This window comes from Nicotiana attenuata, unplaced genomic scaffold, assembly GCF_001879085.1.
Source record: "Nicotiana attenuata strain UT unplaced genomic scaffold, NIATTr2, whole genome shotgun sequence".
Lineage (NCBI taxonomy): Eukaryota > Viridiplantae > Streptophyta > Magnoliopsida > Solanales > Solanaceae > Nicotiana > Nicotiana attenuata.
In genome coordinates, this window is record NW_017671809.1 from 21,013 (window position 1) to 44,025 (window position 23,013).

General features: G+C 38.1%; 1 long non-coding RNA gene across 1 annotated transcript; it reads left to right on the top strand.

Moving 5' to 3' along the window:
* Positions 1-2,116: 2,116 nt before the first annotated feature.
* Positions 2,117-8,034, top strand: LOC109210360. Its single transcript, XR_002065534.1, has 4 exons — positions 2,117-2,255; positions 2,913-2,995; positions 3,122-3,196; positions 7,995-8,034. It is a non-coding gene; the product is annotated as an uncharacterized LOC109210360 (long non-coding RNA).
* Positions 8,035-23,013: the final 14,979 nt, after the last annotated feature.

Here is a 23,013-nt window from a genome sequence, read left to right on the forward strand (position 1 = left end):
GAGATGATTTTTGAAAATAACTCTTTTCCTGTCTTCAAGGGTTAGTAACTTTATCTTAATTCTTATCAATTTTCATTACTTTTAGTAGATTTTCATCCCTAAATATAAGATTTCATATAATAGAAATAAGGTTTTGAGTAGAACTTAGGATTTTTCTATTTTAGAGATTTAAACCTCGAATTGAGGTCGGATCACAAACTAAATCACATATTTGCACTTAGGGGTGAATGTGTATTCAGGATTTAGTCTTGATTTCGAATTTTAATCAAGTGGATACGAGTTGACTTTTTGTTGACCTTTCTAAATATGTCAAATACAGACTTTGTGGATATAAGGATAGTTTCTAAAGCTTATTTTGACTTATTTGAGTATTAATTTGCCATATTCGAGTAGTTTGGAGGCTTGTGCTAAAGAAAATGCAATATTTGAGGGTTGATTTGTCCCTAAAAAAGGTAAGTATCTTGGATAACCTTGATTTGAGAAAATTAAAATATAATTGCATCGAATTGCTATGTGTTAGGAGCGATGTATGCACAAGGTGAGCGGTGTATATGTGTTTGCTATGGGTTAAGCATACAGGTAAACTTGACTTTTATGCTTTAATTAAATTGTGAAACTCTTTGACTATTCTTATTCATGTTGGCAGTCGTGTTGAGCTTGTTGCGATATTGGGTAGTAAGGCTATTGAAATGTTGATTTGGCTATTGGTGATAAGTGATGACTACTTTCCTTATGGCAAGTTATGTTCAATCACTCTTCTTGATATTCTTTGTTCTTTTCATCCTTCTTGGTATTGGTTTACATGTTTATGCATGGTGAGAAGAATGAATTTCACTAAAGGTGTTTCCGTGCTCGTGAGGAAGAGTAATATGCACGAGGGGTATTTCCGTGATTGTGAGAATGAGAGTAAAAATTCGAAGAGTGATGCTGTGCCATTTGATTGATATCTCTTGTTCCTTACTTTTACGATGTAGATTGAGAGTTTGGCTATGTTGTTTCATAGTCGCATTGTCAAATTACTTGGACTTGAATTGTGGTGAAAGACTTGCTTGGTGTTGTTTACATCATTATACTCCTTAGTTACTTCTTTCATTATTCCTCCTATTATTTATTTTGCTACTACACTTGTTATCTCTCGTGTTACCTAATCGCTATCTTAGTTGCTACTTTTTTTGTTCTCTTAATTGCTATATCTCTATTTATTTTCTCGTTACTTAACTGACAACTTTATATGTAGGTGTCTTGTCTTAGCCTCGTCATTTTTTCGTCGAAGTTAGGCTTGACACTTACGGAGTATATTGGTCGGTTGTACTCATAATACACTTATGCACTTCTTTTGCAGACTTTGGCATCGGACTTCTTAGTGGTACTCAAAGGATGAACTAGCTTGCTTGGTAGTGGAGACTCGAGGTAGTGTTGCATTATCGTCCGCAGGTCTAGATGTCACCCATCTTCTAGACTTTATACTGTTTAGTCGTATCAAACAGTGTATTTGTCATTTCAAACGTTGTATTTAGTAGTTCTATAGAAGCTCATGTACTCGGTGACACTAGTTCTAGGAAGATTTTAGATGGTTGTTGGATTTAGTCTTGTTACGTATTGGTTTGCCTAGCAAGCGATGTTGGGTGCCATCACGACCTCTTGGTTGGAAATTTGGGCCGTGATAAAAAATACAAAATATATGCACATGAGTGTCTTTTATTTTCATAATTCTGGGAGTTGTGAATAAAGGCAAAAATATTAGCACTTCTATAATTTTGTCGCATTTTATGTAATCAAGGATATTTAGCAATTTGAATATTAAATGAATTATTTTAATGAGTTTTAGTAAGTTTGTATTATATTTAATTTATTATTTGTTTGGATCTTTTGTTTTTCCTTTTTTTTTTGTATAGTAGTACATATCAATTAGGTTTAAGTATGTTGTATTAGTAAGTTAATTTTATTTGTCATTGTTTCTTTCTTTTAAATAATAAAAAGGAAATAAAAGAGAAAACTAGAAGTAAAGAAAGACGCTAAAAGACAATATTGGACAATATCTCCATAGGTTTTAATTGGCACCTTACGGGGTAATTTAGAAATTAGACTAAAATTTTTTAGAATCCGGCGAGCAAAATTCCCTCTCTTCCCCCCACCCTCCCCTTTTTCCAGGATACAATTCCCTCTCCCCAACTCACAAAATCTTTCAGGCCCAAATTTCCTCTCTTCATCACCTTCTTTAACGAGAGAAAGTCGGCGCAATGAGAACAACAAAGGTTCGTACTTATACTCTTTTTATTTTCAGTTGCTTTATATCTCCTTTGTTTACTATTCGTTACAGAGTTCGTACTCGAAATTGTTTAAGATATGCGTGCGGATTTATGTATATTACTACTATTGTGTTATATTTTGGTTCAATTTTGTGTGGATTCCTACGCTTGAGGTCTAATTGCAAATTTTACCCTTTTAAGAATTGTTGTAGGGGAATACTGTGCGCGTTTAAATGGAGGTTCTCTAGTGAGAGACTGTATATTTGTATTAGGTGGTATTTGGGAGATCTTTGGTCTTTTACGGTTGATTAAAGTTTTTCCTATTTTGGCTATTGGATGGATTATGTGTTTAGAATTTTGAAGTACGGGGAACAAGGCAATGCACTCTTTCTTTGTCCAACGACTTTGATCACTACCAAGTTTTGGGTTTGATTTTTGAATTGTTTCTAAGTTGGTCCAGCTTGGGGATTGATGGTCTAATGGTCTAGGAATTGATTTTTTTGTTTTCCTTCTTGTTACAATTAAGTGAAAATTTTGATTTCCAGCCTCTTCATAATGTAGTACTCTAGTTAATGTTTAATCGAGGCTGCTTTACAGGATACTACTGTGATTTTCTGATATTAATTAGCATTGTTTACTATTCACGAACTGCCATAATCACAGACCAACATGAGGAATTTGGTAGATGATCTAGACTATCGGCTCTCGCATTTGTTGACAAACTAATGTAAAATGAGAAGAATGAGGTACAATCTTCTAAGTTTGGCTTTCTGTTGTATATTTGCAACTATTGCATTCTTGTATATCAAAAATGATTAGAAGCATGGGTACAATTACATTAACTTTTGCATATGCTCACGTGATTGTTGTAGAAAATTACTCCAATCGATCAAAGGATAATCTAAAGCAATGGATTGATCATCCAAGATTTGAGCTAATTCGTGAAGGTAAAGCGTTCCTTGTGTTTGCTTCTACAAATATATTTGGATTTCTTGTTATCCATGAGTACTTTTGATCAAATGAATAAAGCGTCTAAGTAATTCCAACATGCTTGTTTAACCATGATTATCAGTGAAAATCTAGAGATTAAACTTTAGCTAGTAGTTCCGACTTTGAGTTAATGAAGTCTTATCTGAAGCATCTAGACATTTCTTATCATTATAAAAAAAGTTCAATGACTAGTCAGAAATACATCTGTTATACTTTTTCCTATTTCCCTTTTCATGATGCATCATCTATTTTGGGTGCAAATGTAACGACCCGACCGGTCATTTTGAGCTTTTGCCCTTTGCTTGTCAAATCTCAGGCATGACTTGCCCTGTGTAATGTATTATGACTTATGTAAATCGTTGGTTTTGATTTTCAGGATGATCAGAATGAATTTGGAAGAACAGTTCTCAGTTTGAAACTTGAAATTTGAAAGATTTGATCAAGATTAGACTTGTTAATATATGATCTCAGATTGGAATTTTTATAATTTGGTTAGCTTCGTTAGGTGATTTGGGACTTAGAAGTGTGATCGAAATGTGTTTTGGAGGTCCGGTGTAGAATTAGGCTTGAATTGGCAAAAGTTAGTTTTTGGCGTTTTCCGGTTGGTAGGTGAGATTTTGATATAGGGGTCGGAATGGAAATTCCGGAAGCTGTAGTAGCTTTGTTATGTCATTTGGAATGTGTGTGCAAAATTTCAAGTCATTTGGATGTTGTTTGGTTGGGTTTTTGATCAAAAGCGAAATTTGGAAGATTTTAGAACTTAGGCTTGAATCCGATGTGTTTTGGTTGATTTGATGTTGTTTGAGGTATTTTGAAGATTGGTACAAGTTCGAATAAGGTTTTAGGATATGTTGGTGGCTTTGGTTGAGGTCCCGGGGGCTTCGGGTGAGTTTTGGGTGGTCAATCGGACCATTTCATGCCTTGGAGATGTTGCAGAATTTGCAGGCTTAACTATTGCAAAGAATTCCTCTTCGCGATCGTGTAGAGGGTTTTGAGGGGGAAGTTCAGTTGTTCTTCGTGTTTGTGGAAGTTGGGTCGCGATCGCATAGAGGTGAGGAAGTTGTAGATCGCGAACGCGTAGTGAAGGTCGCATTCGCGTAGATTTAAGTGGACCAGGAGTCTTGGATGGAAGTTGTTCATCGCGAACGCGGTGGCCAATCCGCAATCGTGTAGGGTCAGATGCTTGAGCATCGCGTTCGCATGGTATTTCATGCGTTCGCATAGAGTAAATTTTGGGAGCTAAGGAATTGTGCTTCGCGATCGCGAAAGTTGTCCCGCGATAGCGATGAAGGAAATTTAATAGCTGGGCAGAATGTTTTAAAAAGGCTATTCCGCGACTTGAAACCCTTTTACACCATTTTTGAACGGAAAAAGAGCCTTGAGGCGATTTTGAAGAAAGATTAGAATGGGAATGTGTCGGCTGGCCTTGTCTTCACGAGAGGCACCATCACTACCGGGTCCGGGTATAGGGTCGTGACAAGTTGGTATCAGAGCCTAGGTTACATAGGTCTCACGAGTCATGAGCAGGTTTAGTAGAGTCTCGCGGATCGGTACGGAGACGTCTGTATTTATCCTTGAGAGGCTGCAGAACCTTTAGAAAAAACTTCACATTCTTGAATTCTTGTCGTGCATCCTTGATTCAGCTTGAAAAGTAACTCTTGAAATTCCTTCCACACGTTCGTATGCGCACATGAGTGCTCAGTATTAGATGTGCATCGATGGCTTGTGATTCCCTGATTGAGGGGCGAGATGTGATCTCTATGTGCTGATGTTGGGCCAGTCTGGAAGACTCGAGGCCAGATTTGTTTGCCTATAGCTTGAGCATCGAGGTGCTGATTGTGTGAGCACGTGTTTCTGGATCTACATGTTCTGTTGTGTCCCTATTAAGGGGAGTAATGACTGGATAATTACGTGATGAGGATGATGTGACTGCGAGATGTATTCGTATGATTTGGAAGCGACGAGAATGTTCTATTGGAGGATAGAAGAACTATTAGGTGCTTGATTTCCGCCTTGATTCGAGTTATAGCCCTGAGTTATGGGCGTGTGATGAATCTTTTCATGTATCCTAGTTGGAGTGGAGTAAATTTCATGTTGCGGTATGGGTTCAGACTCAAGAAGACTAAGTGACTGCGTAATGTTTATGATGATGGAAGGTATACAGAAATGTTAGTTTGAGGCAAAATAGGTGGGTTATCTCCTGCGGAGTGTTCGGAAGTTGTGTGATCCTTACGTTGTCTGTTAGACGATCCCATTTTCAAGTGAAATATATGCATTGAAATTTAAATCTGGGGGTTGCTTAAGAGAGTGGGTTTAACTGTTGCGAGAGTGAATGCGAGATTTGTAGAAGATTTAAAGTACTAGATGGTCTGTGTTTCACGAGCTGATGAAGGATTGAGTTTAATCTCACTATGGTATTATGGAAGAAATAGAGTATATGCATTATGAGTTATTGTGTGTGTTTTGATCTATGGCTTCGAACCAAGTGGGGGAGTCTGCTATTGAGTTGTTATTGGTAAGGAATTCTCGGTGTATAGAGCAGGAAGTTGCTTGGTTGCATTGGGATGAAGTTATATTATGCGGTGTCGGAGTGCTAATAAGGCACGGGTTGTTCGGTTGATTTGATCGGGCTAATTGTAGTTTGAGTAGAGTGGTTGACTCTAGAGAATGGTTCTAATGCGTTCAAGATTTTTCATGTAATAAGTGAAAACTTTCGAGTTGTATTTTTGGCTAGAAACTGAGGTTGCATTGGAAGGTGTCAAGACTAGTGGTATTTCTATATCATTATGGGGTTCTGTATAACAGTATCAAGAAGGTAAAGGTAATGGCATTGGATTCGTAGGAAGTCTTTTAAGGGTAGGTATTTTGAATGTGGTGCTTTTGGGAACATTTAAAAGAGTATTCAGCGGGTTGCGAGCCTTAGACTGTGTGGTATTATGCTTGGGTCTCGTGTGGTGAGTCTGGGTTGAGGAATTGTGATGCTATAGCAAGAAGGAGTATCAAGTTGAAGGTAAAATCAGAGGAACTCGGATAGATGAGATAGTTTGGTAGTATGCCGAACCAGTATAGCAAGGATATGATTAGTCCTTTGGATGTTTACGAGGTAATGAGCTTCTACAGGTGTTTCACGGCAATGCTCTTAGGTTTTGGTGGCCTGCATAGCTTGGTTGAGTTAAAGGGATTCAGTCATGTCAGGCTTGGTTTTGTCAAAAAGGGAGGCGGAGAGTTCTTGATGATTCCTACTGCGGTTAGAGGTGCGTATTCTCTGCGACTGTAAGAAGCATGGAATGTGTAGCGATTTTCTTTTGAATGGGATCAATGGAAAGTTCTTGGTTGGTTGAGTACATAGTGCTTGTGGCTCGGAAGGGATGTGAAGTCCTCATGTTATCCTAGGATGGTATGGTATATGCGGTATATGTGGAGGATTGAGATTCGCATATGCAAGGTTACGGTTCAGTTCTGAAAGGAAGGTCATAAAACTCTTAGGCAGCGGGCAGCTTCAGATAAATGGAGAAATGAGCTTCAGATGATTAAGGAAATGGTACTGCCAATTGGGGTAATTTGACGAGGGTATATGTTTCAGGAAAAGGCAATGTGATTAAGTTGAGGGTACTTCGGTGGTAGTGTGGCACTTTCTTGTTGGATCGACTGCTGACATTCGGATCTGCTTGGTGGCACAGAAGAATGTTAGAGTATCTCTCGTGGAATGAGTAGGTATTAGAGGTGTGTTGTATACTCGGACGGTGGAATTGGAATGGGATATGGTGATTCATGTGCTATATGGAGTTGGAGACTGGGAGTTCTCATATTCAGGCTATGTTATGGTTGTGGGTCGTGTGTATCGGCACGGTTTAGTGACTATCGGGGTTTGGAGACCCGAGAGGATCTTTTGCTGCTTGGTACGTTAGATTTTGGATGTGATATTGGGTATGGACTAGTTGTCTCAGTGTTGTGTCATTCTGAGCTATTGCGCTAAGGCGGCGATGTTGGTTATGCCGAGAATACCACGGATCGAGTGGCGAGGCTCGACGGATTATGTTCTTAGTAGGGTGGTTTTATATTTTGAAGACCCAGCGGATGGCTGGGAAGGATTGTTTTTCGTATTTGGGCTTTCGTGATAGATGTTAGTGTAGAGACTCCTACCATTAATTCAGTTCCGGTGGTGAGGGATTTTTCGTATGTGTTCTTGTGGCCGGGCATGTCGTCGGGCAAGGTTGTTGATTTCGGTATTTATTTGATGTCGGGCACCGTATCGTATGGCACCGAAAGAGTTAAAGGAGTTGAGGGAGCAGCTTCGGGGTTTCCTTGATAAAGGGGTCTGTTGGCAGGCCAATGCGGATGTGTGTTCTAACTTGAGTCGACTTGGTTGGCTCCGAGTTGTATTGCTGAGGGATGTGTGATTCAAACCCGCAAGACATATCAGTTATTGGCCGAGGGGCTCCCAGAGTCTGTACACCCCCAGTGAGCGCGGGTACCCATTGTGATATGAGATATAGCCCGAGGGGCTGGTATTGTTCTGTGATATTGCCCGAGGGGCTGATTTTGTTGTTACTGCGCCCGAGGGGCAGTTATATTGTTTAATTGTTTAACGGATGTTTATGAGATTTCTCTGCTTAATTATATTTACTGATTTTTGTTGTGCCTCTTTTAGCTTAATGTTGTGCCTTACGTGGTTTTATATTACTCAGTCTTCATTTATTTTTATTACTCACTGAGTTGGAATTACTCACTTTACTCCCTGCACCTTGTGTGCAGATTCAGGTATTTCTGAACTCGGTAGCGGGTATTGGTTGCTCAAAGGCAGATTCATCGGAGTTTAGCAAGGTAGCTGCCCGACGTTCGCAGCACTGCTTTTCTCCCTCTAGATTTCATTAGACTGTATCTAGTACATTTTAGACTCTTGTTGTATTCGGAACTTAGTAGATGCTCATAACTAGTGATACCCCGATGTCGGGCTGTGTTGGGTTTGTTTTTCCGCAAATTGTACTGTTAACTGCTTATTTTTGAGATTTTATCATGTTTACGGCTTAAAACTTATTATGTTACTGCTTAAGATTGGAATGAGAATGTGTCGGCTGGCCTTGTCTTCACGAGAGGCGTCATCACGACCGGGTCCGGATTTAGGGTCGTGACAACAAACAAGCATGGTAAAGAAAATTTCTTTCACTGGTGAATATCTGGGCAAAGGTTTCAGGATTGTTGTGTTGGTATGATAGCACTGAGGGGTAAGTTATGCTTCTTAACTCATTTCTCGGTCAGGTGTTCGTTTCAGAGAAGTTTATTTTTTGTATAACAAACTTCACGACTTATAGGAAGCTAGAATAATTGGAAGAACATTTGCAGCAATGAACACTACTTTTAAGTTAAAAAAAAATGGTAGCCTCGAGAACAAGTAACCCACTTGGCTCATTGACATCTTTCTACATACGAGACTACATGTGGATGTAAACTTGATATACCAGTCTAAACGCACAACACACATAAATAAGTGATGGTTTTCTATTAAATTGATTGCATTTGGATTTTTCTTATCCCCAAGACTACTGGTTACTGAAATATACAACAATTTTCAGAAAAAAGTTCCCTGACACTCTTATGGTGATAGTTGGTTCTGCTATCTATTTTGTCAACTCCAATTATATGAAGGGCATGTTCTAATTATTTAGTTAGCTTAACGATATTGCTTTCTTATAATTTTGAAGGATACTAAGATAGTTAACTGATGAAAAGAAAACTACTGAAAGAAACTAATCAAACAAAACTTCCATAATTCGATTGTTAAGATGTCACTAAGTTCTCTCCTACATTTTCAATCCTTTCACTTCTTCTCCCTTGGTTACTGTATGTTATTAAGAGTAATTTGTTTCGTGTTCTCGTGCAGTGTTAGTGATACAAATACTAATTGTAACACCCCGTAAATTCGACATAGGTATGAATGAGTTACAGGACTAGTAAGGTTATATTTTGAGCACGTGAAGTCTCATCGAGATGATTATGGGTGAAAATAGTTGTTTCAAAATCAAGATGCATAAGATTTGACAAAATCGACTAAGTTTGCAGAAGGTTTGTGTTCCATCAGTGTTTAGTAAAAATGTGTAAGGAATTCGGGAAAACTCAAAGTATGAAAGTTATAGGCCTTTGAAATAGCTTTCCAACGATATATTATGGAGCCCAAACGGATCTCTGTGCAAAAAGTTATGTGCATTTTACAGAACAGTATGTGATATGTGCGCCCATAGCGTGACCGCGCTAATTTTGAAGCAGTGTTACTGCCGTTTAGCGCGGTCAGTAGCGCTGGCAGGTCTCCAGGTGCGCGAGCGCGCTCGTGGGGGTCGTTTTAAAGCTATATTTCGTCCCCCACATCCCCAAAATACAAAAACTTGGTTTAGAAAGGAGAACTCTCAAAAACCTAACTCCTTAAGCGTCCTTCCACCACCCAAGGTAAGTTCTAATGGTGATTCTAAGTTAATTTTAATTTTTCAACATCTTATTAACATGGGTAAACCCTCCATATCATTAGATATTCGATTGGGTCATCATTGTTGAGAGAAGGAACCCTAGAACTCGAATTCAAGAAGATTGAACGTCAAGAAGGTAATATCTTCACCCTCTAATTGATTCTAGCATTGGTTTAATGATTATATACCCTAGTTCATGAGATATGAGTTGATGGGTTTGATAGAAAAGCACGAACAATTATAGGTTTGGCTTGTTGATTGTTTATTATTGGTTAAGGGTGTTGTTTATCTTATGGGTGAAGAAGAATGACATTGATTATAAGAGATTTGAGATTTTAGAATTTATCTAGGATCAAGAGAATGGCTTGTTGGGTGTAGAAACACCATTAATAAGGACTATGAAGCTTTATGTCACCAAGTGTTTCAGAAAATGCTTAAGTGACTAAAATATGAGTATTATTGCTAATATGGAATCCTATTGACTTGTATTGATATAGATTAAAGTTGAAAGGGTTGGCGAATATTGTATTACGCTCAAGAGCAGGAAGTTAAGGTATGTGAGGCTAACTCTCTATGTTTGGGAATTTTAATGATTCTCCCTATACTACGTTTCTTTTACGACGTTACCAATTGCCTCAGAAATATAGTTAAGCCTAATTCCTTGAATAGTTGCAGAACTTCTATTCTCTAGCTTCACAACTCGTTCATGACTTTCTTTATGAACGTTATGAGTTCAGTTCGTATCCAATATAGACTTGGGTTTGATGTCCCTGAGTCTCAGTATAGCTTACTCAGCATGTCATAAACAGTCTAAGTTTCAGTGTTCATAATCAGTTCAAGAATATATGTCTCAGTCCAGTCCTATTCAGTATTATGTAACTTAGTGTGATTCAGCATTCAAGTATCATGTAACTCAATATGATTCAGTATTTCAACATCATGTATTTCAGTATGATTCTCAGTTCCTGAATGTTGAACACCTGCCTTTGGGCCTGAGGCCGCAGTTTATGCTTTATGCATCTTTGGGCCTGAGGCCGCAGTTTATGCTTTATGCATCTTTGGGCCTGAGGCCGCAGTTTATGCTTTATGCATTTTGGACCTGAGGTCGCAGTTATGTATACGCATACTTGGGCCCGATGCCGCAGTTGTGCACATATATATATTGGGCCTGAGGCCGCAGTTTAATATTCAGATAAACAGGTTGTTCACCATTCAGAAGAGGGAGTATTCATATCCTTACTTCCTTTATTCAGTTCAGTTATCGGTTATCAGTTATCTTTTCAGTTATTAGTTCAGTTATCAGTTATCAGTTATCTTTTCAGTTATTAGTTCAGTTATCAGTTATCTTTTCAGTTATCAGTTCAGTTACCAGTTCTCACTTCAGTTTCAGTTTCAATAGTTATCATTTTAGTTATCAGCTTAGTTTCAGTTTCAGTATTTATAATTCTTTCTTTCAGTTGCTTTACATACCAGTACAATTCAAATGTACTGACGTCCCTTTTGTCGGGGGCCTGCATCTCACAATGCAGGTAATGATTTATAGGTTGATGATTCAGAGCGCTAGGATTCTCGTACCAGCTGTTTGGTGATCCCCAGTTCTTTCGGGGCATTATCATTACTTTACAGTCTTTCAGTATTTACAGGCAGTCAGTGTTTTCAGTACTTCATTAGAGACTTCATAGACTAGAGTAACAGTTAGACAGAGTCTCAAGTTTTTTCATGTTAAGCTATATTTGCTACAAATACATTTCAGACATTGTATTAGCATTTCCGTACTTTGATTTATATCATCCAGACTTTCAGTATATTAGCATGTGTTAGTTTATCTTCCGCATTCAGTATGTTATGATATCACATGTTGATTCAGCCAGCTAGTTGGTTCGCTCGGTCACATGTAGTTAGGCACCGAGTTCCGTGTTACGTCCACACCCAGGTTCGGGGCGTGACACTAATGAAATTTATGTCCGGGAAATTTGATTAAGCCCCTTAACAAATTAGACGTTGAAGTAAGTTGGTAGTATATAAATTCTATTTCTGTTCAAGTTTTGGCACTTTTTTGTTGCTTCTTTTGCTTGAAGCTAGCTCCAAAAGATTTTGATGCTGGCTTGGTTTATCTAACTAATTATTAGTTTATGGATCCTATTTTATCCGCTCATTTCTTCTACTTGAGTTTTTCGGTGCTGTTAGCGTTCTACTTTTCATTTTCCGTTAATCATTGGGTTGGATTATAACTTATACTTTATTTGTTGAATTGTAATGTTAGAAAATCTATAGAGGTTGACTTACATTTTAATAGCTACATAGGTGGTTTTTTTATTTCATGAATATGGCCAGAATTTATGTTGCCAAGTAGAGTAGTTCGTTGAGGTAAGATTTGTGATGATATACGAGGAATTAACTTTGTACTTTAGCTCTTATTCATGTGATAATATCCAGCAACTTCTGTTTAATGCCTTGATTAGACCAAGTGACAGATTAATTTGTTAAAAAGTTAGAGCTTCCATCTAGTTATGTAACTGGATTTGTGCTTTTGGTTTGTCAAAATGCTAGTCAATTATAAGTTTTTCATCAAATATTTTTGTTTCATTATTTCATCTAGTGATGTGGAGAGCGAGTCTGCTTTCCCTCATGGATGTATAAGAGTAGCATCAAGTGATAACAATGCAAATCACCAAGCAAGTACATTGCACTTTGTATATTTATTTATTGAGGATGAGGATCTACTCTTTATTGTATAATGTTTAAGTTATCATGCATTTATTTGTACAATTTTGGTTTGATATGAATTTGAAGTCGTGATGTTTGTTGCTATTGATATTTTTAATGGAATTTGATTTGTGTTGTGAGAGTTATTTAGTAAAGTTATTTATTGAATCCTCCAATATATAAACTTTCAGATAGATATTCTGGTAGTTACAAATTGCCACTATTAATTTTTTTTATTTATTAGATTCAGATTAAATTGTGAGGGTTATAAATTCCCACAAATTATTTTTTTTAAACATTGAAATCATATTATGGAGGTTACAAATTGCCGCTAATTACTTTTTAAACCGCCACAAATTGTCGCCATGGAGGTTGTACAGAACTGCCGCAAAAAAGCTTGTGGCGAACGTAATTGTGGCGTTTTGTGAAACTGCCACAATTTATTTTGTGGGGTCGAAAACCGTCACTGATCAACAAAATAACCCCCACAAAATGAGTTTTTTTGGTTGTATTTCTTAAATTCCGTGCCTAATCAAAGAGGTTCACATAAATTGGAACGAAGGGAGTACTTAATAATCATGGCTAAGGCTAATAGAAAAATCGACAGAAGCTACATGAATAGGTAGTGGAGTAGTAATAATTAAAGGAATGAATAAAATAAAAGGATATCTTATATGCAGGACCAGCTTGTCATTAATTTTTGCAACGTAGGCAACCTTGTAATCCTTTAAGAATCTCTTCTTCAACAGCTGAAGAGGGAAAAGCTTTAACGTCTTGCTGTTCACATAAGCAAAATTCTCATAATGTGGTTCTTTTCTAAAAACTTGAAATGTTAGTTGGTTATCATCGGGTTGGGGAGGGAGAAGAAGTAGGTTGAATCTCTGGAGCTGGAGCTGAAGAAGAAGAAGCTGCCATGGAAGATGAAGAAGAAGCTGGCATGGAAAATGAAGAAAAAGCTGCCGGCGTGGTAGTAGAAGAAGAAACTGGCATTGAAATGGAAGATGAAGAAGAAGCTGCCATGGAAATGGAAGTAGTAGTTGAAATGGAAGATGAAGAAGTTGCCATGCTAGCTATGTTTAAAAAAAAATAGGAATTTCGGTCAAAGCGTAAATTTACAAGAACTCGAGTTACTGATAATCAAATAAAGAGATAATTGTATAACAAGAAAGGAAAATTGGACTAAGAAGTAGCCGAGTAAGCAATATAAAGCAATGTAAATAATTATATTCCAATAATAATCAGTGTGTCCATACAAATGTTATTTCTCTCCCTTTTATAGCTATTTCCAAGTACAACGTTTCTTTCCTCTCATAATAGAGCCATTATGAGCATTTAATGACATTAATAAGATGTTATGATTGGCAATCGTAACTGTTTCGTGAAAATTTCATAACGTTCCCTATCATTTACGCTCATTAATTGAAGATATTACGAATCTGTACTTTCTGCTGTCTTGATTCATTCCACCAGTTCCTCTTCAAATTACCAAGAGGCCCGAGTGACCGTTCTTTCTTGCCTTCATGACACTTGCTCGTACCTGTTAAGACGTGTCTCTTTAAGTACTCTTTGACAGCTGTCACTCCTATAATAATCCATGTATCTTGACATGTCAGCCACATAATTAATTCCAAGTGTAATATCGATTTTTCCTCAATACCGATAGTCCCCCCCCCCCCCCCACTTGCCATTTATTCAGCAATTGAATATTTGGGAAGTGGATCTCATTAAAGCGGGAATTTTTGCCGCCGATTCCCACATACCATTATACCTTTCCCTGAACTGACGCTTCGCATCACTTCCATTTAATGCGTGTGACACGTGGTGCCCTTCGATTGGTTCTGCAACTCCTCGGCTCCTTTTAGGGCTTTATTACGGCTACATCAGTCACGAAGTGACAGATTTCATAATGACGTTTCCATCATTACCTTTTTGTTTGACGGTTGCTTCCAAATATAAATATATCCTTTGTCTTTTCTTATACGAAAAAGTTTCCCATACTTCGCCATTCAATCTTTTCTTCATCTTCGCGCAACTATGTCTTCTTCAAACCCTGATCCTCAGAAGGTTCTTATTGTTGATGAACTTCCCCTCGCTCCTACTAGAAGCAGGAGAGGAGGTAGGCTAAGTAGTTTAGGATCAGTTTCTATTCGAGGTTATCCTTCTCAACCTAGTCCTACTCCTCCATCATCTTCTAGAACTAGGCTTTCTCTTTCTCATAGGTCTTCTGCTAGAGGTAGGGATTCTGGTGAGCCAATTCGTGAGCCTACTGTAGACGAGATTATTCCTGCTGAGCTCGCTTTATATATTGACAGAGAGTCAATTAGAAACCAGGTCTCCTCTATGTCCTCTCATGATCGTGCCGATGTTTACCCTTCACATATTACTGAAGGTTTGATCTCTGTTGTCCGTAAAGATTGTCATTGGAAGTTTTATTTCCCAATTCTAATTCCTAATGCAAATCAAAGGGTCACTTCTTTCAAAGCTGGCTTTTCTTTTGTGTATACGTACCCTTTTACGATAGACTTTAGACCCCCTATTGATCCAGTTATTATTGAATTTTGCCGCTTTTTCTATGTGTGTTTGGACAAATTGGCCCTATTGTATGGACGGTTGTTGCATGTTTAAGGTATTTGGCTAATTTGGCTCAAATGCCCTTCACCTTTCTTCATATAATCCATATCTACTCCCCTAAGTTATTCCGTCATGGGATTTTTACTCTGGTGGCGAGGAGTAAGAGAGTTTTAGTCAGCCCTGAAGACGATAAAGACCGTGGCTAGTATGCCGGATTTGTTGCTTCTCCTACGAAAGGGTTAGTAGGTGAAGAAAATATGCCCTTCCTTGAGAAGTAAAATTTTGCACGTAAGTTTTCTTTACAACTTTCTCTTTTTTTTAAACGTTTGTACTTCCCGTGACTGTTTCACTTTTCTTTTTCAGCAACCATGGGAACTGTGAGCACATGATTTTTGCCATGCTTAAATTACTCCTATAAATTCATTAGAATTAGATTTTTTTTTTTGAATTTTTAGGAATTAATTGCATGATTTTGTGTCTCGTTTGCATTTTTGTGTGCATTTTTAGTTGCTATAATTCATTAAAAAAAGTACAAAAATAGTGCATTTGCATTTAGAATTCAATTTTATATTTTTAGTTTTACTAGTTAATTAATATTACTAAAATAAGAGAAAAATACCAAAAATAATAATAAATCTTTTACATTTTTTGTTCTTTTAATTTCACTTTTTGCTTAATTTTTCTTTTAAAATTAGGATTTAGTTCCTTTTTGGAAATTAATTAGTTTGGGATTTAACTTAGATTTTGTTAATTTTGCAAAGAAAATAAATAGAATAAATAAACAATAAAAAGAGGAAAAGAAAAGAAAATGGGTTTATTTTGTTGGGCCAGCTCTGAAATGAGCAAGCCAGCCCAAACAAACCAAAAAACCGGACCAAAAATCACCCCATGCCCAGGCCCAATCTAATCCCTAACCCGGCCTGCCCTTCCGTAACCAAACGACGTCGTTTGGCGTCATGCAATCCTGGCCATCAATTTTCCCTCATCCAACGGCCACAATTGATTTTCCTACTTACTTAAAACTGTCCGAAAATTCCTACAAACCCTAAAACATAATCCTTTCTTCCTCGTACTTTCTCCCCCTGTAACGCCGGCGTAACGCCACCGTCGCCCCACCGTGTCTCCGCCGTCCTCCGCCGCCCGCCGCCGGCCGGAAATCGCCGCCGGCGGCGGCGAAGCTCCAAATAATCCAAAAATTACACCATGGGATCTACTCTTCCCCCTCATTTCAAATCCGGCCTTAGTTTCACTCAAATCACAACCAAACTTCTCAAATTTTGGTTTAAATTTTCGGCCAAAATGCAAAGTTTTCCAAACTCTCCCAAATCGATATCCCTTAACCTTCAGACCTTCCCCGTCCTATATACATCCTCCTTCCCCCTCAAATATCGACCTAGCCTCTCAAATCTTAGATCTAAAAATAGCCCAGAACCCTAATTGTTCGCTGTTTGGGGCTTCTGTGATTTTGGGTAATAATAGCCCATAATCATGTGTTTTCTTATGAAAACACATGATTAAGGACGATTTTAACCCAAATAAGGCCAAAAAAATTGCTGTAAGTCAAAATTCTTTAAATTATATTAGGAATATGGGGAATTAATTCGCAAATATAAATTTGGATTTCAAATTAGGTGGCGGGTTCAAATTAAAAGGGTCCTCTCTTTTGTTTGAATTCGGACTTGAATTTGAGGCTTGAATTTATAAATGTAAATTAATTAGCCCTTTTAGAGAAAAATAATAAATAGAAAATCGTAGTTGCTTTAGGTTGGCCTTTAATAAAAAAATGAGATGAGCCTCGCCAAACAAAACCCATAAACTGCGAGGCCCTCATTAATTGTCTATATAAAATTACTTAGAATTTGGGGCATGCCGTTTAGCGAATTTCACGGCCTCCAAAGATAACAACCCGTTAGTCGCTTTAGGCGCGCTTTTAATAATCTTACCTTCTTAAATACGGGTGTGCATTTCATGCAACCCAAATCCAAATCCGAGAACGTTGAATAAAAATGTGTCGAGGATCCGGGTGCATTTCATGTGACGTGATTCGAAAACACGTTTTTTTTAAACGATGTTCACTTTCGTAAAAATTAACTAAAAGCGGTAAATAATCTCAAAATTGCACTATAGAGCATGTATAAAAATTAGATTTTAGCCATTTATAATAATTTAAGCGACCGTGCTAGAACCACGGGATCCGGGGGTGCCTAACACCTTCCCTCGGGTCAACAGAATTCCTTACACAGAATTTCTGGTTCGCAGACTCCAATTGGGAAGTCGACGATTTTCCTCGATTTGGGATTTAAATTAAACCGGTGACTTGGGACACTGAAAACCAATCCTATCCCAAGTGGCGACTCTAAAAATAAATAAATAATCCCATTTCGAATAATGTCACTTTAAATGGAAAAACTCCCTTATACATTATCCTTCGGGGTAGGTGTGTAAAAAGGAGGCGTGACAGGAACTGTTGAAGAGATTCCCAATTTCCGTGGTTGGGTAGAAAAATTATTGACAATTGCTCTGTTGGAAGTAAGATCTTGGAAGTACCTTTCTAATAGGTTTGGTTGGAAGGTCAAGACTCACGGTAAAAATTTTATTTCCTCCTTTTTCCTTCATTCATACTCTCTTTAGAATTTATTAACACTTCTTTTTATCAGGGTTTCCTATTCGAGGTGTGAGTGCTGAGTCAATCGCAACTTCTAGACTTTCTTTGGAAAGAGCTCAAGAGATAATCTTGAGTTCTTCATCGAAAAGAAAAGCTGATAGACCACACGATTCTGAAGATGAAGAGGAGCGGGATGGAAGCTCTTTAGTGCGTAAGCCGCGGGCTAGAAGGCGTGTCATTTCGGATGATGAAGCTACTCCCCCTTCTCGTTCTGTTTTTGTGATCGAGCCTGCTGAACCCACTTTATTGAGTTCTGATGAAGAGATGCCTGTGGCACCTCAAGACTCTGCTGAACACCTCTTTTCACGTGGTTTTGACAATGAAAGTTTTGACTTGGTTGCTGAGGAAATGCCTCTTGCCTCTTTTCCTGTGTCAGTTATAATGGAATCCCATGTGCCCATTCCTATAGTTGCTATTTCCGCTCCGCCGAAGCTATTATAGCCTCTTCGACCGTTCCTGCTGCCAATACTTCTCGTAATGAAATTGGTTCTTCAAGTGGTAGCAGGGCAATGAAGCAAGTTACCATTGAGGTTCCTGCTGATGGTAATGTTATGAAAAAGTCAGGCCAGGCTGATGTATGGCTGAAACCCTTAATAGGTCCGGTGGAAAAGTCAAAACTGGAAAGTCATAGTTCCTTAACTTGGATGAACGACATTGTACAATAATCATTGAAGGTATATGCTTCTCTTTTTACCTTATGTAATTTTCCTTTTACTAGTATTTTCACCCTTTTCTCTTTACGTAGATCAATCTCATCGGTATAGAGATGATGAAAAGGGTTTCCCATACAGAGCAATTGATGCATGACTATCAGATTGAGGTTGATAATTGGAAAGAGCAATATGAAAGTCTCCAGCTTGAGATGGAAGTTTTAGAGGAGAACAAGTGTACCCTGGAGTAGCAGATAAAAGTCATGGCAGCGGAGCTAGCAGTCGAGAAAGCCTCTTCCAACTAGGCAGACAAGGTTAAGCACCTTCTTGAGTCATCTTTGCTGAACAACTCTCTAAGGCTACTGAAGAGATCAGAGGTCTAAAAGCCTTGTTGGATGAGAAAGAAGTTTATGCAGGTGAGGTTGTTCAAACACTCACCCAGACCCAAGAAGATCTCCGAGTGTCTTCCGATAAGGTTAAGTTTTTGGAGAGCTCACTTGGTCCCTTACAGACTTCTTACGATGCTGCATTAGCTGAGAGAGACGAGCTCAAGAGTGAAATTGATCATTGAGAAAGAGACTAAGAAGCTCTTGAAGACAAGGCCATTGTTAAAGTAAGTTGGGCCATTTTGAACACGCGCCATGATACTCTTATGGAGGTAAGCCAGGAAGTTTAACTTGGACGCTGAGTTAGCAAAGATTAAGGAGACAATTGAAAAATTTCAGCAAAGCCAAAGTTTTTCTTCACCCATGGCTGATACTCCCGAAAGTGTTGAAGCTAATCCTGGTGGAGTGGATGTCCAAGCTTCTTCTGATCAAGTTGAACCTTCTGCTACTGATGGTGTTACCTTGAATTCTTCTTCAGAACATGCTCCACAGTGAAAGTTTGTTTATGAAGTTTAATTATTTTTTTTTGTCGGTGGAATATTTGGTGGTTTTACCCGTGATCCAATTTAGGGGTAATATTTTTTGGTAACATCATACCTCCAGTCCTTTTCTGGGGTTTTTTATAATGACAATTAAGTTAAGACTAAGTTCATACTTAATTTTAACTAAGTTTATTTAAGATATCAAAAAGTTTGTGCTCAACTTTCATGATGCCCTTGATTTGAGTTTTTGTTTTACTCTTTTAGTGGTTTGCCCTTGCTTTTTCCTTTAAGTTTAAGGCTTTGTTTACCGCTTTAATTTTAACATGTGGGATTTTGTTTTACCCTTTTAACTTTTGCATTTACAAATGCTTAGTTAATTTCATGGCTTTTTTTGAATCAAGCATGAATTATAAAAGAGGGCCCTTTTATATATGACACTTAATGAAGAGGACGTCTCAACTTCATAATGGTGTAAACATACGAAAGAAGAAATAGGAACATACATGTTTCTTGGAATAACTTTGAGAAAGGTTTTATCTCATTCGAACTTGTCAAATTAAATAATACCTTACATGTATTTAAGTACCTTCTATAACTCTTCCGTAACTATTTTCTTTACAACAGATTTGTAAAAAAGAAAATTCAAGGGTTTCTTTATGACCCATGACTAAATACTGCCTTTAACCTAAACATTCGTAAGATTTTGAAATTTACATCCACGAGTGTATTCTTCATAGGTTTTTGAAATCAGGCTTGCGTTTTTGGCTCGTGACTTTGCTCTGAACTTGATATTTTGTTGAGTAGACATTAGGCTTGACTTGAAATTTAATTGTTCCAGTCTTTTTTTCCTTCCTTATACATATATTATATGTATATTATATAGTCTCCCAAGTGTTTGAGCTTTGAAGTATGAAATCTCGAGCACTTGATTATTCCTTCCATGAAAAACATACGGGAGTCGGAGGTATAATTTAGATGAAGACTGCTTAACCATTATACTTCCATCAGAATAGTTGTAACCCTAGACCAGGAATTATGTTTTTTCCACCTGTCATTCAGGTCTAATTTTATCATTTGGTGTGGGCTAGCTTTTTGCCTATCATCTAAAATTGTTAGTATAACCTTAATAATTCAAAAACAATAAACGTAAGTGGGGTTACCTGACCGTTGGTATTTCCTTCCCTTAGAAATAGTACTTTTTCAAATGAACAGCATTCCAACTCGAGGGTAGAATCTTGCCATCCATGGTTTCAAGCTCATATGCTCCTTTTCCTGCGATACCACCAATCTTGTAAGGCCCTTCCCAATTTGGACTTAACTTTCATGCATTGGCTGCTCCCGTGGATTGGAAAACTTTCTTGAGTACGTAGCCCCCAATCTTGAAGTATCTGAGACGAGCTTTCCGACTGTAATATCTCTCAATAACTTATTTTTGCGCTGCCATCCTTATTAAAGCAGTTTCTCTCCTTTCTTCAAGCACATCCAGATTTACTCGCATCTCTTCTTCATTTGACTCTTTAGTAGCTTGGGTATATCTCGTACTTGGCTCCCCTATTTCAACTGGAATTAAGGCTTCAGCACCGAACACAAGTGAGAATGGTGTTTCTCCCGTACTTGTTTTTGCTGTTGTTCGATAAGCCCACACGACTCCAGGTAGCACCTTTGGCCACTTGCCTTTTGATTCTTCTGGCCTTTTCTTCAAGTTGTTGATAATAACTTTATTTGTTGATTCAGCTTGTCCGTTGGCCCCTGGATGATAAGGTGTTGAGGTAATCCTTTTAATTTGCCATCTTTGGAAGAATTCTGTGATTTGTGCACCTATGAATTGCGGGCCATTATCACACACGATCTCTTTTGGAATTCCAAACCGGCATATGATGTTTCGCCAAATGAAGTCTCTGACCTGTTTTACTCGTACCTGTTTGAATGCCCCTACTTCTACCGACTTAGTAAAATAGTCAGTGAGTACTAATAGAAATATTACCTTGCCTTTGGCTTGCGGTAGTGGACCTACGATATCCATCTCCCACTTCATAAAAGGCCATGGTGCAACAACCGGATGTAATAATTCAGCTGGTCGATGCATGTTGTTACCATATCTTTGGAACTTGTCACATTTAGCCACAAAATTTTCTGCATCTTCTTCCATTTTTGGCCAGTAATAGCCTGCTCTAATTATAGTTTTTACCAAAGATCTTCCTCCAGCGTGATTTCGACAATGTCCCTCGTGTATTTCTTTCATTACATATTCCGTTTGAGAAGGTCCGAGACATCTTGCTAGAGGGCCACCAAACATTTTTCGATATAAATTTCCTCGATCTAAACAATAACGAGCAGCCTTTTGATGAAGTGCCCGAGCCTTTCTCTTATCTACGGGTAGTATTCCGTACTGCAAAAAATTAACAATCTCGTTTCTCCAATCCCAAGTTAGATTATTATAATTTACCTCGTTTTTATCTTGATCAAGCACTGAATGAAACAAATGTATTACAGAAGCATTTTCTTCATTTGTTACTTCTGCCACGGATGCAAGATTAGCCAAAGTGTCCGCCTCGGCATTCTCTTCTCTTGGTATCAGCGTAACTTTCCAAGTTTGGAATTGTCTGACTAAGTCCCGTGCCTTTCTAGGTAATGCTGCATTCTTGCCTCTCTGGCTGTATAAGTCCCCTGCATTTGGTTAATTACGAGTTGTGAATCGCTTTTGATCATGACTTGCTCTATTCTGAGCTCTCGTGCCAATTCTAGACATGCAACCACAACTTCATATTCTGCGTCATTATTAGTAATGGGATGGCATTTTGTAGCTTGTCGTATAATCTCTCCCATAGGTGGGACCAGGACAAACCCAGACCTGCACCTTTTACATTTGAAGAGCCATCGGTAAATAAGGTCCACGTACCTGGGTTAGACCCGTTAATTATTTGCAGTTCTTTTTCTGCCTCTGTTACCATCCCTGGGCTAAAATCTGACACAAAATCTGCTAAAACCTGTGACTTTGTTGCAGTTCTAGGTTGATATGTGATGTCATATTCACTTAGCTCTGTTGCCCATTTGGCTAACTTGCCTGATAACTCTTGTCTATGCAGTATATTACGTAAGGTTAGGCAGTTACTACAGAGATAGGGTGACATTGAAAATAAGGTCTTAATTTTCTAGATGCCATAATCAATGCTAATGCAAGTTTTTCTAATAGAGGATATCGAGTTTCAGCATCCAATAAAGATTTTCTAACGTAATAAATTGGAGATTGTTTACCTTGGTCCTCTCGAACTAATACAGAACTTACCGCTACCTCCAAAACAGCAAGGTAAATGAGTAATTTTTCCCCATCCTTTGGTTTGGCTAGTAATGGTGGATTTGACAAGCATGCTTTTAAATTTTTAAGCACTTATTGACATTCTTCAGACCATTCAAATTGATTTTGCTTCTTTAGGGCTGAAAAGAACTTAAAGCATTTTTCCGATGACTTGGAAACATCCCCAAAGCTGCTATTCTTCCTGTCAACCTCTGTACTTCTTGTTTGCTCGCAAGTATATCTGGAATTTCTTCAATAGCCTTAATCTGTGTGGGATTTACTTCAATGTCACGGTTAGAAACAAGGAATCCCAAGAACTTACCTGATGACACGTGAAATGCACATTTCTCAGGATTTAACTTCATGTTAAATTTGCGAAGAATCTGAAACGTATCTGACAGATGCTGAATATGATCCCCTGCTTGTTGTGATTTGACCAGCATATCATCTATATACACCTCCATGGTTTTTCCTAAATGTTCTTGAAACATTTTGGTCACTAGCCTCTAGTACGTGGCCCCAGCATTCTTTAGGCCGAATGTCATAACTTTATAGCAGTAA